Consider the following 11,010-nt stretch of genomic DNA (forward strand, 5'->3'; position numbering starts at 1 on the left):
ACAGCTAAATCGATTCTTGATGTATTGCAGACCAACTACATTATTCTCATGATCATGGAATGCAAACCGTACTGTGTACATTTTGCATGTACATACAAGCACCCTCTGATTTGCCACCTTCATCGATTTATAATTGCATAAAGAATATAATTGATTCTACTGTTTTGCTTTGGATTGTACTGATATTTGAAAAAAATTAAGAGTTTAATTTTTTTTTTCAAAAGTCATTTCTGGAAAAATTTTCCTAGACAAAAAGATGATTATTCATTCATTCATTTATTCACATAAGGAAAGTTCTACTCTTGTAGGGATTCAATTCCAGTGAAAGAAAGAATAAAGTGAAGATTTTGATATAAATGTCAATGTGGCTAAATACTAAACAAGGAAAATAATGCAGGCTAAATAAGGAACACAGGGAGACTATTTCAGATACACTAAGGAAGGCCTCTTTGATGAATGGGATGAGAGAGGGAGCCTTTTAGATAAAGTGGGGGGGAGATTTAATGGGAGAGCAAATGTGAGGTGTGACTTGCGGTGTTGAAGAAATGGCAAGGAGTCAAGGTTGGAAGAGAGTGAGGAGCAGACAGGTGGGAGATGAACCTGGGGACAGTGATATGCCTCCATGAAGAGGCTGGTAGACCGCAATAGGGTCTTGACTATTATTCTCCCTGAGATGGAACTGTCCCTTAGAATTAAAGGGATTCTAGCAGAGGAGAGGCATGCTAAGTCACATGTCTTAAGCATTTTTCTGACCTATTTTTTGTATACAACAGTTTTAAAATTTCTCTTTATAGACAGAACATAAATTATAAATCAAAACATGCTTAAGTTCACAATCAGGGCAACAGTTTCTAATCAAAATATTGACTGATAATTGTGTTCAAGGAACTAATGTTAGATTAGTACAGCCATCTTTTCCTTTCCCATATCCTTAATTTGCAAAACTTTTGAAATTCCTTAGAATTTATTATGTTATTTGGCTTTTTATAATAAGTTGTTTCATAATAGGGATATTAATGATAATTATATGTATTTAAAAATTGTGTGCATTTGATGAGTTGCTTTGCTCACCTGAATTTCTCATTTGTTTGCCATTTATAATGTCAACCAAAAGTATATAGCTTGGTGTTAAATCCACAAACCAGTACGGAAATTTATCTTCTATTTGCAAGGGAAGATTTTAAAATTATGTTATATTTTTGTTATCATATGGTCCATAGATTATTTGTTAGGAGGAAACATTGAGTAGTTTAAAAACAACGACAAATAATTTGGTAGGAATTAGAGAGCATGTATTCTGGAAGCAGCTCTGAAACTTTTTAGTTGTGTGACTTAGGCCCTGTGTTTGTTACCAAATGACTGAATATACCAAATGAGCAGTGTTACTCCATCTCTGTATTTCCTTTACATTTGTTAAGCCATTATATCCATAGGTAAGGAATAGAAATTGGTTTTATTATTTTATTATTATTTATAAGGAGTGGTATATATTAGGGAGTAACTGTTTATCATACAAATGATAAAATAAGGGCACTATTTCATAGTCATAGAGGAAAATTTCCATGTTTATTTTCAGAAAAAATTATCAGCTTAGAGAAGATATTACTGATAGGAAGAAGAGTTCTCATTTATACCATTATCATTCCTATTGTGTGATGAATCAAAGTAGTAACTGGAATTTGGAATGTGAAAGTTGCTTCTTTAAGCATTTTTGTCTCAGCAGTTTTAAACCACCAAAGAAGTTTTTTTAAAATTGTTTTCAAAAGTTTTAAATCTGTATATTAGAAACTTATTAAAGTTTTAGCTAATTATGTAAATTACTGAAAATTATGCATTTCTATTTCTATAGATTTCTGTTATGGAAAATTATATATTTCATATAGATATATACACATACATACACACACACAAACACACACATTTCTCTGTTTATGAATATTTAGTATCATTTTCCAGAAAATTCTTGTCTATTCTAAATTCTTCCCTTATTGGTCGTAGGAATAAAAATACTTTTAATGTTAAACTGAGAATGTAAAAAATAAATAAATAAAGTGTTTTTTGACATCATCTTTTGGAGAGGTTATGCTGGCCTCTACTTCACACACACTGAAAATTGCCCTTGAGTCTGGAGTGACTCTAGACCCATCTGCCTCAGATCTCCATGCAGATTCTCCATCTCTCATGAGCACCAGTCCTTCCACCCATGCTTAATCCCACTTCTTCAGGTCACTCAGGAAACTCATCCTCCTCTCCAGCTTTTTCAACTTCTCCTTCTTATCTGGGAACTTCAATTTTTAAAATATACTCAACTTCTCCATTTTGAATAACTAAAATCTTTCTTCTAATCTTACTTATTTCTTCAGTTATAGCTGTTTTCATCTTTTTCTCCTTTTTACTCTTCCTCAACTTATATCAGACCCTATATTGCTCGGGTTATCAGTAACCTCTATCTCCCTAAATCTAATGGTACTTTTTAGTCATTATTTTATTGGGTCCTCAGGGTCCTTCAACTGTATGAATGAATCCCCACCAACCCCACTTTGTTTTGGAAGATTCTGTTCCTTTTGCTTCTCACAGAAAATGAGTGTGTCTTCCTAATATTCTTTCAAACTGTTTTTGCTCATAGGATGTACTAAATAAATTTGATTTGAAGAGCTGTAACCAAATGATCATAATGTGACATACATTGTTGAAAGGGTATAAAAGGACTGCACAGGTAAAAGGTGAGGAACTCAGGGTTCATAGAAAACAGAAAGTTCCATAGTCATCTAGTGGTTGGATTGAGCCTTTCAGAATGCATATGATTTTGCTCATCAGATGTGTACACTGGGAAGATTGTCAAGTATGAATTTAAGGTTCTAGTTTTTTGAGAGCCTCATTGGGTTTGAGTTAGTTTGGATTCTGTTGACAGTATACAAAAGTGACTGTAAACTGGGCCCAGTTCAGAAAGGATTTTGAATCTCTATGCTAAATGTTTGCCTTAGCTCAACAAGACTTGGAAAGCCACTTAAAATATTTGTTTCGGAAAAAATGAGGTGGTGTTTAGGGCTGTACCTTAAATTAGTTACTTAATGTGATGTTAACATGAGGTTGATAAAAGGAGAGAGGCTGTAAGAGGGAGGGTGGGCGACTAATCCAATCATAAGCAAATTGGCAAAAAAGTCAGAACTAAAATATTAACATGTGGGATAGATATGAGCAAAATCTGAAGATGGACTCAATAGGATTGATGATGTTAAAGAATGATAAAGAATGATTTTCAATCCCAAGTAACTGAATTAAAGGCTATGCCATTCACAGATAAATAATTTTTTTAAAAAGTAGCATTCATTGATTTATTCAGTTTCAGGCACAGGAATGAACTGTTTTGAGAGTCTTTACATTTGAGGTACCAGTATTAGTATAGTAAGGAAATACTCCAGGTCAGTGTTGCTGGAACCTGACATGGAACTGAGGATGAAGCTATGTGAATTGAAACATGTTGGCGACTGTTTCCTTCATAGTGGAGGAAGGGCTATCCATCCTGAGGGAACTCTCTGAAAGACCAGGGGACTGAATGTCATATGGACTTTGGAAGAAGATTATGTGGAACAGTGAAAAGAAAAGAAACTGAAGTCTGGATTGTGGTTCTGCTGCTTTACAAACTGTCTGGTCCTATTGCAGGCTCTGGTTTATTCATTCACTCATTTATTTATTTCTAATTTCTGCACAGGGCCTGCCTGAGTGGCTTGTGAACAGTAAGCACTAAACACAGGCTTTATTGGCTCACTAAAATATAATCACTTTTAGATTATGGAACTTTTTTGAAATTATTTTTTTTCAATAAAATGATTTTTTATTGAAAATCATTTTTGTATTCATTCATTCATAAATATATTCTTACTGTTAATTGAAAGAACTCTATTATGTTGCCTAGCAATTCCTCCATCTCATTTCTGAATAAAATTTTCATGGGTTCAACTTGGCATATTATTCTGTTTCTTACTGGAAAGACTGGCTTTGATCTTGTCTGTGGAATCATGCCATCCACAACTCAGAATAAGCCTCCTCTTCCTCAAGTTGTTTGGAGTGGGTTTAAAAAGGAAGTGGTGGAAAATACTACCTTTACTTGTACAATAATAGCAAAGACTCACTATTCTAGTTTTCTTTAGATGCATGTAGTAAAATTTCTAGGTCGTGGATCATTTGAATCATCCTCTTTAACAGTAGTTAAACACACTGATGTTACAAAGATCTGCCAGACGTAACTACTGTCATATGACTACTGAGAACTTTTTGGACAGAAGTGCAAGTTAGAAGAGAGGAGCCCCATCCCTGAATGCTTCATGAGAGCTTGCCTGAGGTGTCCCCAGGAACGGGAGCTGACACAGGTGTTCAGCACAGTTGCTTACCGCTTCCCATCAAGAAGGATGGGGGGTTCTTAGCACTGCTGGTTTGTGGCACTCAGCATATTTGGCAAGCAGTCAGCCCTGGCTGTGGATTTCCCTGGGGAAAATAAAAGCCACAGGGAAGTCATCAGCATGACCTTCTGCTGGGTAGTTGGCACACAGTTGCTCCACAGGAAACCTTTCAGTTGTCGTTTTCTGAACGGGTAGATATCAGGTGCTCATGGAGGCTCCCCATTCAAGGTGGAAGGTGGAGAAGGAAAAAAATATTGAGCAGAAGCTTACCAAATAATTCCCAGTCATGAAGCTTAACACCAACTGATATGTTGATAAAAGGGATTTGTGTGGGGGGGGGTGGGGGTTGAAAGGAGGGATTTCTTTGGTTCTGTAAGCACAATTATATGCTTTCCTATTTAAGTCTGACCCATCATATTGAAATGCTGTCACTAGTATCATTAGCAAGTAAAGTGTTGATAACATAGTCAAATGCACAGCAGAGTTCTGGCTCTTAAGTGTCTGGACTAACTCCCAATATTAGGAATAGGAGTCAAACTGCCATCACTTTTCCTGAGCTAACAGACGCCCTGCCATTAGCAGTCTGAAGGCAATTTTAATAAAATACATAGCACTGCTGAGTTGGTCTCAAAAGATAAATAAGCAATGCAGAAAAGAAGCTTTTGTTTAAAAGTAATTATTTAAACTATGCATTACAGGTAATTTTCTTTTACCAGTAAGGCAAATGCTATCAGAATTTCAATAATGATTTAGTGGCACTTATCTCAATAATGTGATATTGTCATTTCTAAGAGTTAAAGCAGTGCTTTATTTTCACTTATATACAAAATGAGGGCAAATTGGATCCAGGTATCGTGTGCATGTGTTATACAGTTAATATTACATTTTTGGGGTGAATAGTGTTGTATTCTTGGACAGATTTATGGAAATGTAACAAGCTGGTGATAGAGTTCTGGGAACTGCAGACTTGACTTCCAAACACAGATTAGAACAGGAGGGCAAAGAACATCTTTATATTTTTCCTTTGCTGTCAGAAAGGAAATCACATTTTGGTCTTTTAAAAACTCTTTTAATAGGATGCTTGTACATAAACCACAGTCACTAGGGTATAATAAATGTGTGTATGTATCAGAAGAGCCAAGGTTTGGTTTGCCAAGTGGTAAAAAACTCAGAAAGCTTTTAAGTTTATTTGGAAACCATTAAAACCACCACCTTTTCTTTCCTTCTTAAGAGTGACACATTATTAATGAAATCCTATATATAGAATTCACTCTGGCCTTACCTTAGGCACTGTGAGAGGAAGGTTCCTATTTCCCTCTGCCATTAGGTGGGGAACAATGTGGCGGCATGCACTTTGGGATGAGGTAGTCCTCAGTTCAAATTCCAATTTTTTTTTTTTTAATAGTCTATCAGGCAAGAAGTTTGCTTTCTCTAAGCTTTTGTTTCCTTGGCTACAAAATAGAGATAATAAAACAACCAACCTTATGTGATTGTTATGAAGGCGCAAAGAAATGATACATGGAAAACTTTTGGGATGGTGTCTGGTATTCAGAAAATGTTCATTTTTATCTTAAGTCATTAACAAAATTCTATCAGAGAAAGCTACATGTTGAGCATTATGCTGGGAGTTTGGAAAATTTTATCGATTGATATATGGTTGACACTTCAAAATGAAAAAAGTCTAATGTAACACAGATATGTAAGTAGATGACTGAAGTTCCTTCATGCCACTTACTGTAAAATGGGTAAGGATCTTAGGGACAGAAAGAAAGTTGAGCTTAATATTGGCTGTGGGAAAAAATACTATAGAATCTTCTTGTTAAATTGTTAAGGCACTAAGCACATTTTCATTCTGAGCTGGGGTAACAGAAGCCAACTAATTTTCTTCTAAGAGTGTGTTTCTCAGATCCTTGTTATTTCTTTGCCTTTCACATTTATAGAAGTTTTCCGCTTATTGTTAGTATATTTGCTTAGACAACATCTATAGGCCGTGAGAGGAGGTAAATATTAATTAACCACTCAATGGGTGCTCAGCATCTTTGCTAAAATAATTTGGGGGAGAGTTAAAAACATAGACTTTATTTTCATACATTGCTATTGGAATATAAACTGGCACAAGACTTTTGGAGAAGAATTGTTGATATCTAACAGTCTGCATGGACACTTAACCCTTTGCCAATAATCTTACTTCTTGGAGCTCATTCTGAAGATACACATTCAACAAGATGAAAATTATAAGCCCTAGGTTATTCATTTGTGGCATTGTTTATAATTGTAAACTATTAAGAACTATCCCAATCTTCTTGTTGAGAGGAATAGCTGAATACATTATGGCATTTTTGCAAGCAGTGAGAAAAAGAAAAACAAAACAGATTTAATTATTTTGGTGCTATATTAAGTGAAAAAAAGAGAAAAGTGAAAAAAAATATACACACATATGCATATATATATATATATATATATATACATACATATGATAAATATACACACGTACGTGCTTCAGAAGCAAAAAAAATAAACTATATTCATGAAGTTGATGATGGCAAGGGTTGGGCCTAGAAAATGGGAATGGAGAGAATGGAAATAAGATAGGAAAGATGATGGAGAATCACAATTAGCTGGATGTATTTTTAAAGTTTATTTATTTATTTATTTTTGCTTAATTCTGCTTTATAGAATTGTGTAAATGTTTGTCATAATCAAAAAACATATAAAATGAACTGGAGTGTTTAGAGATCCCCATGTGAGATACACACTCATGCAAACTTCACTGTATTCATAGAAATTACAAAGGAAAGAGGTGAGAAAAAAAGAAGTAACTCAAGTAACTTTACCAGTGATTGTACTTTTGATTCTAGATTAAGGAAAAAATAAACAAACAAACAAACAAAAATAATTGTTTTACTCTAATTAGAATATTTGTTTCTCATAAAATATGTGTTAATGATTCTTCTTTATACAGATGTGAGATTTAGCATTTCTCAAAGTGTTTCCAGTGTATCCCTGGGTTGAAGAAAATGAGAGTCATGTTTCTCAATGTTCAAGGAGGAAAAATGACTAGAGTGAACCCTACAAGTTCACTTGTAGGGTTTGAGTTATTAATAAGAAAAAAAAAGTATATATCACAGGTACACCTATTCACCAATAAAGAAATAGGGCTACATGTGTATGCATCTATATATTTCTAACTCTATCTTTTGAGAAGGCCTAGAAGCAATTACAACCCAATAATGATGAGCATACCTGGTACCTAGATCTTGGTTTCTAAATACCATTCACCATTAAAAGAAACCAAGAATTCTTGTAGAAACGGATGATTCCAAGGCTTGAGCCAGAAGAGTACATGCTGAGAAGATGGAACATCTTGTGGTGCCAAAAAGAAAGGAAGGACATAAAAGCTGATAGAAACATGTTGAAGGAATACAGGAGCCAACTTGAAGTGGTTCCCAATTGCCAAATCTGGGACATTTGAGCAAGAAAATAATGCTAGTAATGGATTATATTCAATACAGCCCATAGTATTATGAAAAATGAATCAATAAATGAGAGATAAAGGAAAGTTCTTTTTAAATAGTAAAATACCTCTTTATAAATATAGAAGAAATGATGGAAATAGAAGAATTATTGTTTGGTTTACTACTAAATTAGTAATTGTTTCAGGTAAGAATCATCAAATGAATGCTAAATTAGTGGATAAAAATATGATAAATATATTTACATAAAGTCAGAATATCTTCTGTGAAAATAATTACTAGTTACAAAAGGGAAAGTAGTAACTTCATAAGAAAACCTAGCAGACACAAGCTAAAACATGATCAAAGTTAACATTACCAGTAATGAGATATATCAGCATCATGTGTCTTTCAGATAATCCACTGAGAAAGGAATAAAAACTAATATCTGTCATGTTCTTATTAAAAATGCATAACATGCATTTGCATGAGAAGTACTAGACAACCCAAATTGAAGGACATACTACAAATAACTGGATAGTACTCTTAAAAATTTTAAAGGTCATGAAAAACAAAGAAAGACTGAACAGTTATCTCAGATGGAAAGACACTAAGATGACAACAAAATATGATCCAGGAAAAGGACATCAGTGGGACAGTTACCAAAATTTCAGCAAGAGTTTAGATCAGCTAATAGTATGGTACCAGCATGGATCCCTTGGCTTTGATCTATAAAATGTTAATGTGAGGGGAAGCTGGGTGAAGGATATGTGGGAGCTCGTTATACTATTTTTGAATTTTTTTGTTAAGTTTGAAATTATTGCAAAATGGAATGTTAAATTAAAAAGTAAAAATTAAAATGTATGCCTTAAGTAAGATATATGCATGTATTATCTATATTATCATAAAGGAGATAGTTTCTTATATACATGAAGGTGCTATCTCTAGACTTTAGGAAGAAAAAAAAATGCAATAGTGTGGCAGATATATACCATTGTGAACTGGGTCTTATTCTGTTAACTGTCTCTGTCACACACTGTGTAAGCCTCGAGGGTACTTACTATACTTTTATATTTTGCTAGTCTATTTTCCAATAAAATAGGAATAAGGATCTTAGCAAGATGGTTTCTCATTATTCACACCAATGGAGGAGAGCAGGGATGTGGTGTGTAAAGCCCAAAAACAATAGTTTTAAGAATCATTCATGGGAAAATCAAGATTTAGTGCCAATGAAGAACCAAGTGTATCCTGGTCAATGTAAAACCCCAAGTTAAAAAAAAAAATATTTCCATGAGGGAAAGCAGAGCTAAAGTATTGACTTCATGGCCATGTGTAAAGATATCAGTAATCAAACAGAAGCTTTCTAGGAAATAAGGGGTACAGTCAATTTTAGAATCAGATGAAGTTAGAAGCAAGGTCAGGATTCACACCTCCCATATCTTGATGGAACCGGTGATGTGGGGATCGCACTCATTAGTACTTTCTGACAACATTAAAGAAGGAGGGTAAAGGATCAATAGCAATTTTGAGTTGCACAGAGTTCTTTGTACCACAAACTTGTTTTCACATAAATTAATGGTTAAAAACTTTCATGTTCAGAATAGTTATCAGATTGTAGGCACAGAAGTTGACCTATATGTTATAGATAAGGAAACTCAGATTACCTGTTTTCTACATGTCTTTTATAGATGAGGAAACTCATGGTCAGAATACAAATTCATATTCTAGTAAATTATAGACAAAGGATTTATATTGTAGATCATGGTGTTCACTTGAGTTCAGTTCATGAACCTCCTACTAGTGTCAGGGAACTCCCTAAAATTGCATGAAATTTCTATGTATAAGATTATTCAGGTGTACTTTTTCCCCCAAAAGGGAAGGACACAAATTAACTGAATCCATCAGTTATTCAAGGGGTCTGAGACTTAAAATAGGATAAAATATAAATTTTTCTTTCCATACTAGTGCACAATATGGAGTGGAAACATTTCGCCAGACGTGGTAATATATAATTTTTACAGTGCACATACTCAAGAAGTGTCAGTATCAATAGCATTTAACAGAAAAATTGTGGGACTTGCCCAGAATCACAGAGTTAGCATCAGAAGTAAAACCATAACTCCAGCAGCCAGCAGACAGGGGAGAGGTTATCTCATTGATCATGTTCATGTTCTGAATTATCTTTCATGCAGATGGTTCTCTGATAGTACAGCACTAACCAGGTAGCCTCGAGGTCCAGTTCTCCAGTAGGGTACCAGTGGAAAAGAGCAAATCCAAAGGATTGAGCAGCAACCAGTTTTGGCACACCACTGAAATACCAATTAGCAATTTGAGCCTAAGGATGATTTGAATAAAATTCCGTGGATTGTTTGAGAATCTCAAAGGTGGTGATAGGGGCAATAGTAAAATTACCTTACTTAGGTAGAATGAAGATAGTTTTTAAATGTAGCAGAGACCTTGGGGTGAATCTTCTGAGTGTATTGTCTCATCCAGCACCTGAATTACTCAGGGACATTAGTGAAGCATTCCTTCTGCGAAGAAACAGTGCATGCTTTCCTCCAAAGAATAATTTGTATGATGTCAGAGTCTTTATATGGCTTTGCCCAAAAGGTTTTAGTATTTGCAAAGACATCTGAATATTGCTCATATTTGGGAGCATTTGTATTGCTATGGCAGAGTGGATCAAATTTTTTCAAAAAACTAATTCTTTCACATTAGAATCAGAGAATCAGAGTCCTTTGTCCTTAATATATGTATGTATATTTGACTACCATACCCAGAATTTATGAAAGCCTTGCACTCAATATGTGTCTTAAACATCATACCCAATTTAAAATTAAATCACTAATGATGGAGCAATGCAGAATCTAAAACCTGGGATAATGCTTATCTAAGTCACTGATTTCGTAGACAAGAAACCAAAACCTAGAGAGGTTAAATTTTTATGTCATTTTACACAGTTAATAAATGACAGAGCCAGACAAAGTATCCTGATTCCTGGCCCAGTTTTCTTTCCACCATGGCATGGTGCCTCATGACACATATGAGATTAGAGCAAAACTGTATTTATTGAAATGCAGTAAAAGTGTTGTGGGACTTTTGATGATGTTTTTTAAAGGAGTTGGGTCATTTATTCCTTGGATTTTGTTGGTGTTTTG

At 34.5% G+C, this 11,010-nt stretch overlaps 1 protein-coding gene across 16 annotated transcripts in view; it reads left to right on the top strand.

Annotated features, from left to right (window-relative positions):
- The window catches only part of Sox5 (SRY-box transcription factor 5), a 960,217-nt gene that overhangs the window by 321,783 nt on the left and 627,424 nt on the right, over window positions 1-11,010 (top strand). The window lies entirely within an intron of this gene.

Source organism: Marmota flaviventris, chromosome 3 (assembly GCF_047511675.1).
Source record: "Marmota flaviventris isolate mMarFla1 chromosome 3, mMarFla1.hap1, whole genome shotgun sequence".
Classification (NCBI taxonomy): Eukaryota; Metazoa; Chordata; class Mammalia; order Rodentia; family Sciuridae; genus Marmota; species Marmota flaviventris.